This window comes from Gigantopelta aegis, chromosome 6, assembly GCF_016097555.1.
Source record: "Gigantopelta aegis isolate Gae_Host chromosome 6, Gae_host_genome, whole genome shotgun sequence".
NCBI lineage: Eukaryota > Metazoa > Mollusca > Gastropoda > Neomphalida > Peltospiridae > Gigantopelta > Gigantopelta aegis.
In genome coordinates, this window is record NC_054704.1 from 14,901,150 (window position 1) to 14,910,037 (window position 8,888).

Genomic DNA, 8,888 nt, shown 5'->3' on the forward strand with positions numbered 1-8,888 from the left:
TGGTGGAAATTATCTTCAGTTCTTAAATCTGTAGATTCTTTTCTATCTCAAATTGGAAAGGAATATTTCTCTAGATATCAACAATGCTGGCAAGTCTTTCCTTTAATGTTGGAAGTGTGTCAACCTAACACATACGTTTGGTGATCAAGCATTGAGTGCAGTATGTCTGATCCTGTGTAGCGAAAGAAATATATCAACGATTCCTTGCTACTAACCGGCAGTAGTCTGTAGCACCTGTGTGTTACTTTCTCAGGATTTAGACAGAACTGTCTAAATATTAATAGTGGCCATCCCCAGAAGACCATATAGTAACCTCAAGAAATATACCAAATGTAATAACGTAAGTGTCTCATTAAGAGGTTGTTAATTTAGCAAAAAAACAACAAAATATAAATACGTTTATTTCAGATTCATATGCAGTTTTAACAAATGATGACAACAATAAAACAATTGTAGTTTAACAACAAATTATGACACTCCTAATAAAACTAAAAATGGTCACTTCTGCCTGCAAGTAAGTATTTAAATTGGGATTAACAAAATAAAAGAATTTCACACTAAATGTGAAGATTCAGAGATTTTCTGTTTTATAAAGTAAAACAAAACACTTGGAGAAGATGAGTTATATACATAATTAAGCCCAGGATTTAAATTTGATTATCTTATTGATGGGTGTCACAAAGACAAACTTAAAAAGTTGTATAATGCTAGTAGTATTCATTGACACAAAACTGCAAAGCACTTGTTCTTAGGGTTAGCATAATTTGATTCTTTTTATCCACTACTGTGAAAACAACTTTTCTTAGGGTTAGCATGATATCCACTACAGTTTTATTCCTGTGGTCTAGTTTTGGTGTAATTCATGGACTAGTGCAGTCAACAAAATGTGTATCTTAGCACTACCACAAACAATAAGCCCATACAAATAAAGAATTTCACAAGTACTCAAAATGTAATGAATATCATATGCACAATATTCAAACAGAACTATCCATAGCTCGTTAAAGCAATACTGACCTGTGTGGACTTTGAGAATGAAAATAACTGGATATCGTAACACTGATATACTTATTACCCATGCATTTAAAATACATTTGTTTTGTATGTGTGATAATTCCCACTAAGTGATATGTCCCACCACTTCTGTACATAATGCATCACATCTAATCAACATATTCCACCAGTGCTGTACATTGTATCACATCCAATCATCAATTTCAAGATATCCACCACAGCTGTACATGATATCACATTCAATCATCAATTTCAAGATATCCACCACAGCTGTACCTGATAATGCATCCAATCATCAATTTCAAGATATCCACCACAGCTGTACATGATGATATTGCATCCAATCATCAATTTCAATATATCCACAACAGCTGTACTTGATATCACATCCAATCATCAATTTCAAGATATCCACAATAGCTGTACTTGATATCACACCCAATCATCAATTTCAAGATATCCAATCATCAATTTCAAGATATTCACCACAGCTGTACATGATATCGCATCCAATCATCAATTTCAAGATATCCACCACAGCTGTACATGATGTCGCATCCAATAAATTTCAAGATATCCACCAGAGCTGTACATGATATTGCATCCAATCATCAATTTCAAGATATCCACCACAGCTGTACGTGATATCACATCCAATCATCAATTTCAAGATATCCACCACAACTGTACATGATATCGCATCCAATCAATTTCAAGATATTCACCACAGCTGTACATGATATCACATCCAATCATCAATTTCAAGATATCCACAATAGCTGTACATTATATCGTATCCAATCATAAATTTCAAGATATCCACAACAGCTGTACTTGATATCACATCCAATCGTCAATTTCAAGATATCCACAACAGCTGTACTTGATATCACATCCAATCATCAATTTCAAGATATCCACCACAGCTGTACATATCTCATCCAATCATCAATTTCAAGATATTCACCACAACTGTACATGATATCGCATCAACTCATCAGATTTCAACATATCCACCACAGCTGTACATGATATCGCATCCAATCATCATATTTCAACATATCTACCACAGCTGTACATGATATCACATCCAATCATCAGATTTCAACATATCCACCACAGCTGTACATGATATCACATCCAATCATCAGATTTCAACATATCCACCACAGCTGTACATGATATCACATCCAATTGTCATATCTCAACAAATATATTGTCAGTTGCTCTACATGCTGTAAAATTAAATTTCCAAGAAACCAACAGTATCTTAAACTCTTAAAATATTTAAAATGTTCTGCTTGCAAAAACTTTGGTCAAAAACTTTACACACTATCTAATTATGTGTCTCTTTGTTTTTGCGGTTGGTTGGCAAATAAAAGATACAATAAATTCATCATCACTGAATGTGACTTGTATAGTTTTAACAATTAAATATGCTTCATACATATATTATTCTTAAATTTTAATATGTGCTACAAGTTTAATCACAAAATCTTTGTATTATCATTTACGGTCTCGTATATTTGATACTTGACAAGTGATTTTTCTTTATTTATTCATTCATTCATTCTCAAATAGTCCACACTGTCAGTATTTCCTGTTTTCTCATGTTTTACCAGAGATTATATTTGATAATTATATCTAAAATGAGGTTTTATGACATTACTTTTATGCTAATATTTATTATGTTCAGGAAATTAAACAATCCATAAACAAAATACTTTCCTTGGAATATAACAGTAGAATTGAATTAATGCACAATAAATTTATATCTAGTATTTATGTACATAAATGAGTAAACTATTAGTATTAAATTGTTAATTATTATTATAATACTGTTTTTTTTAAAATAATAATACATTTTCAAACATAATTACTAAATACAGGTGACCAACTTAGAAATGCTATTTTACACATCTAGCAATGGTCACATAACATTCAGCTTAGCAGTAGTTATTGAACCACATAAAAGAAAGGAACACAATTTCAGTTATTCATTATCTTACGTCCAATAGGTATATCTATACAAGGATAACAGGACACAGTCGTTACAACAGTTAGGATTATATCTGTTACAAACTGCACTGCATGAAAATTTACAAGTAAAATAAAGTACAGGACACTGTTCATGTAAATGGGCGTGTTAAGAAAACAATTACATTTACATTGATCATGAGGCACAATTACCAGACTGAAGTCTGCAGATGGACCAAGAATGTTTACATACAGTAAAACCTGATTTAACAGACATTTTAATTCTGAAAATGTCATTGTATTAACTTTCACATCAAAAACATGTTGAACTACAATCTTTAGAAAATGTTTTAATATTGCATAAACCCAAACAATCTTTTCTTGATCTTCAGATCAATCCGTAGAAAAATGTTCATACTGTATAATATCCCAAACAAAAATCCCCCCTTCCATATACCACATTTGAAAAGGAAACACCCCCCCCCCCCCTTTCCAGAGATTATAGCAAGGAGCAGGATTAATGGACTAGGGGGAGGGTTGTCTCTGTTAAGAGTACAAAAAGTAAATTTGTTCATGTCTTGTTACATACAGGTTTTACAGCACGTGTTGCATAAATTCATAATCGACAAACAAAAAGGAACATTTAGTTGTTTCACATTGTACCCCTACTAATTCAATTTAAAAAGTGAAATCTTTTCAGCTGAATGTTTCAAGGGTAAAATTTCTGTACAATACAAATCTTTGTGAGTGCAGTGAAATATAAGTTATTGAAAAAATAAATACAAAACAAGGTATAACAGTAAAATGAACTATAAATATTATAGCATGCTTTAAATGACAAAGTCCATCTATTTTCACTCCCATACAGTCACCAACCAACTCATTATTCACATCATGGAATTTCACACACTGTGTACGTGGTTACATAATTTTCTACAAACTTTTGTATCCAACAGGACTTTTCTTTATATGATGTAGGATGCCAAACAATTTATTTTGTGCTCGAAGATAGAATGCTTCAAGTATTTAGTAAAGCACAATCCTCTGTAATAAAATAAACATCACAGACCAAATTTACAAAGCCTGTTCTAGCCTTACACACATGTAACTACATACATTTGCAATGCTTACACACCTGTTCTAGCCGTACACACATGTAACTACATACATTTGCAATGCTTACACACCTGTTCTAGCCTTACACACATGTAACTACATACATTTGCCATGCTTACACACCTGTTCTAGCCTTACACACATGTAACTACATACATTTGCAATGCTTACACACCTGTTCTAGCCTTACACACATGTAACTACATACATTTGCAATGCTTACACACCTGTTCTAGCCTTACACACATGGAACTACATACATTTGCCATGCTTACACACCTGTTCTAGCCTTACACACATGGAACTACATACATTTGCCATGCTTACACACCTGTTCTAGCCTTACACACATGTAACTACATACATTTGCAATGCTTACACACCTGTTCTAGCCTTACACACATGTAACTACATACATTTGCAATGCTTACACACCTGTTCTAGCCGTACACACATGTAACTACATACATTTGCCATGCTTACACACCTGTTCTAGCCGTACACACATGTAACTACATACATTTGCAATGCTTACACACCTGTTCTAGCCTTACACACATGTAACTACATACATTTGCAATGCTTACACACCTACGTTCAAGAAAAAACAAGCTTTGTTAATTTGGCCCTATATTTATTTAACGTTTCTAGGTCACATGTCTAGACACCAAGTAAAACATTGTCCATCACCTGAAATATAAAACATCGCCTAAGACCACTTTACAAATTAATCTCCCATCAGTAGCAGTGTTGTAGGTATGAGGACCTACTATTTCATAGGGGGCACTGGGTTCAAGGTTCCACCAAAACAAATGTCGGATTTCATTTATCCCTGTACCAAAAAACACATTACACATACATTTTAAAGCTATTTTACATTACTAACAATATTAAAAACAATACTCAAACATATTATGGTAATGATAAAATGCAATGTAAATTCAAACAAGTACAACAATTTTTGTCAGATCTATCTTTTATGATTTATATTAAAGCGACTCTCCTGCATTTGAAGACACTGTAACAAGTTTCAAATAGGACGTGTCCTAATGTTTGTACTAGCCCAAACTGGATTTATCTCCCAGTATTTCGTACAGATTATATTAGGAAATAAAATGAAGGTTGAGCTACTACAAACATTAAGATGAACACATAATTTTGGTTGTTAAAAAGGCTCTAGTAGTTCGTATCATCTTAACATGGCAGTAAACTTAGGAGTCACTTATGTTTTAATGTTCTTAGAACTTAACACCACAAACATTGGGATGAACATGTAATTGTTGTCGTTAAAAAGGGATCTAATAGAAACATCTTATCAATGGCATAGAACTTGGGAGCCTCTTTACATTTCAGTGTCCTTAGAACTTCACCAGCTATTCTATAATATCCTGCAAGCACTGTTTGTATTGGCAGATTATCATGACTGGATAAAGCAAGTATGACTTGTGATATCACATACATATGGACGTGATATCCACAGATATATCACAAACCCACTCACTTGCCTTGGCTAAGCATACAATGTAGCTGAATTAAACAGAAATAATAGCCCCCACCTCCCCCAATTAATGATGTAGGATATCAGCTTTATTCTGTTTAGGCCAAAATGTGAATTCCGCTCGGCAAGCCTCACAGAATTCCATATTTTTACCTTCAAATGATAAAGTCAATATCGTACATCTATCTATTTATTCTGAATTTCTTCTCATGATTCAATTTTATATCTCTCTTCTGTACTGCACACTGAACGCACAACATTAAATGGTTTATATCTACACCAGACATGAATAATCGGTTTTAAAATGAAATGTTACAGTCAACAACCTTGTTCCTGATAGGTCAATGTACTTTCTTCACTCATATCCCTTCTGAAAAACCAAAAAGCAACACTAGAAACAATTTCTATCTGTCAGCTCACAGTCTGGTGAATTCTCTCACATCATACATGTCTGGTGTATGTCTGGTACAAAACACTGCAGTGTTGAAACATCTTAAATATATGCTAATTTCTCTATAAAGTGTTTACTTAAAATATAGTTGTAAAAAAGTATTATTTTCATAATATACTCCTAACAAAGTAGTAAGTTGTAATATACATTTGAAAAATGTTTCATATTTAAACATGGAGATTAAAAGATAAATAAATAACTATACCATTATGTACAACTCAATCCTTGCTAAAAATTGGGCAGTGTTTGTAAAAAAATATACATTCATACTGATATACAACTAAACTGTAACTAAACTCAGTTATTGAGTTAGGGCTACTCCAAAACCTAATGGGGAAGGGGAGAAGTCATTTGAATTTCAGTGAAAATCATATCAAATTATTTAATTAAAATTTTATTGGTACCGAATAATATAAAAAATAAGAAACAAGCTGTAATCTATATGGAAAAAAGTTTTGTGTACCCTGGCTTCCATTTTAATTCATCATCAAAATTATGTAGGAAGACCAATTTAGACAACTAAAAAAACACCCCTACCAACATGTTCTCGACCCATTCAGGAGAAACCAGTTTCAGTGGAATGTCCAGCAGTTTTAACACATGTACATATAGCAACATAGCCACATATCATTACATACTTTTACAACCTGAATCACAAAATAAAAATGAGACTAGAAGGTTAAATGTTGTGCACCAAAAAATATATGATCAGTGTTTAAAGAAGAAAATTAAAAAGCAATGAGATTCAATTGTCCATAGGTTGGAAATAAAATTATGAACAAAACAACAAAATGCTAAAAACCTGTACATGTATTTAAAAAAATTTTAATTATTGAACCATTTTTATTTTTAAGAGTGTATTTTGATAGTTTCCTTACTCTTAATTTGTCTATAGCATATTTTTTGTTGCAACTGAATATAAAAAGGACAAAGAATTTCTAATGCAACCAAAGCAGCCACTCAAGAAACTGGTCATCTCGAAAATATTATGAAGTATGTAGCCTTATGTTCTGTGAGTATGTTTAGAGGCTTAAAGCACTTGTTACTTTGCCTGATGTTCAATCTTTTTGACAAGTTCATACAATATTTCAAAACAAACGGACAGCTTGAATGACAGAAAGCAAGGCTCTTGTAACTTACCTCACTATGAAAAATTCAGTGAGAAAGGGTCAAAGACTTGAAATATCAACATTATTCTCATGTTCAACCAGAGGCAGATGGGTGATGAAAATGCAAGTTCAGGGTAAAGCACAACCAAGAATGCAATAAAACATAAGAGTGAGGTTAATAAATTAATAAACTCTATTACATATCATGAACATAAACACCATTTTATGTTATTAACAAACATTTTTGGTCCTTTCCATTTAATACATTAAGGACCACGTTTACAAAAACTGTTTTAGTCTTATAAGCATTTAACTACATATATTTACAATACTTAAACACCTGCATTTAAGACAAGCTAGCTTTGTAAATTTGGCCCTTAATATTCACCGACATACATCAAAGTAATTGCACAAATCAAAGAAAAGAGATTACAATTATAACAGCATGCTTTAAGTTTAAAAAACCCAAAAAAAACCCGATGCTATTTATATAAAACAATCATCTGTAATATCCATTATAAAAATTACACCAATGATGTCAAGCACAATATTTACTTTATATATTATAATAGTATACACTAAACAACTTATTTGCCGTATCATACCTTTATCACCAATTGTAAACAAGAGGTAGGGGTGAAATAAAACATCACCATTAGGCCTAATTTTCTAGTATTGCGTAATGTAGCACATTGTACATTCAGATAATATATGTTGAATGACATTCATAACATTATAATGCACTTATGGGACGAGCAAATATATACCTAGACATTATCTGTAAATCATGATCAAGAGTTTTTTATCTGTCACCACAAAATGTGCAGCATAATAATTCACATGATCTTAATACTCATTATAGATCAGCATTTCTCAACCTTTTTGAAGCCTGCCTCCATTCCTAAACTGGTGTCGACAGCCGTTTAACATTTCAGCCAGACTTCAACAGACTTTCATTTTTAAGGGGTGCAAGCACCCACATAAATTTAATCAGAGGGCTACAAAACATTTAGAGAAAAACAATTTATTAGTGTAACTATCTAAGAAATTATAAATAAATATTTTCCATTCTCCTGTTTTTTTTAAAATTAAAAGTCTGTCACCATAATGTTTTCCAAAAGCAATTTCGTATGTGATTTTTCGCATATATTATGAAGAAATGACAGTGACAAACATTGCAATTTGACAGCAAGAAGTTGTGTGTAAAACTTTCTAGTGTAATTATGGCAACTGCATGTAATAAGCTGTATATGTCATGTGTACCATGTGATGGATAAAGTGCAATTTATAGAAATCAGTTATTCAAAAACATATAGGCCCACTTGTTCAAAGCAGTTAAATTAACCCTGGGTTGGTCTAATATTTTACTTTTAATTATTTTTGCACAAATACAAAATAAGCTTTAGATTTGATCATGTATTGGCACCTTTGATTGTTCTAAATCAGGTTTGAACATTATGTTTTCAATTATTATTTGTATTGATTCAGTCCTTGGTTTTGAAAATGTCTGTTAACCATTGGTTAAGCTAACGTTTGAACAATTGACCACATGGTGTAACTTCCTCACAGCACGTCCTGACATGGCATAGGAAACATGAAATTTAAAGTTTATTTGTTTAATTATACCACTAGCTCTACACTGATTAATTAATCATCAGCTATTGAATGTCAAACATTTGATAATTCTGACACGTAGTCATCAGAGGAAACCTACAATTTTCCA

At 32.2% G+C, this 8,888-nt stretch overlaps 1 long non-coding RNA gene across 1 annotated transcript; it reads right to left on the minus strand.

The window, feature by feature from the left end:
* Positions 1-385: 385 nt before the first annotated feature.
* Positions 386-8,882, minus strand: LOC121374160. Its single transcript, XR_005958195.1, has 2 exons — positions 7,197-8,882; positions 386-5,975 (listed from the first exon to the last, which is right to left on the minus strand). It is a non-coding gene; the product is annotated as an uncharacterized LOC121374160 (long non-coding RNA).
* Between the last annotated feature and the right edge of the window lie 6 nt (positions 8,883-8,888).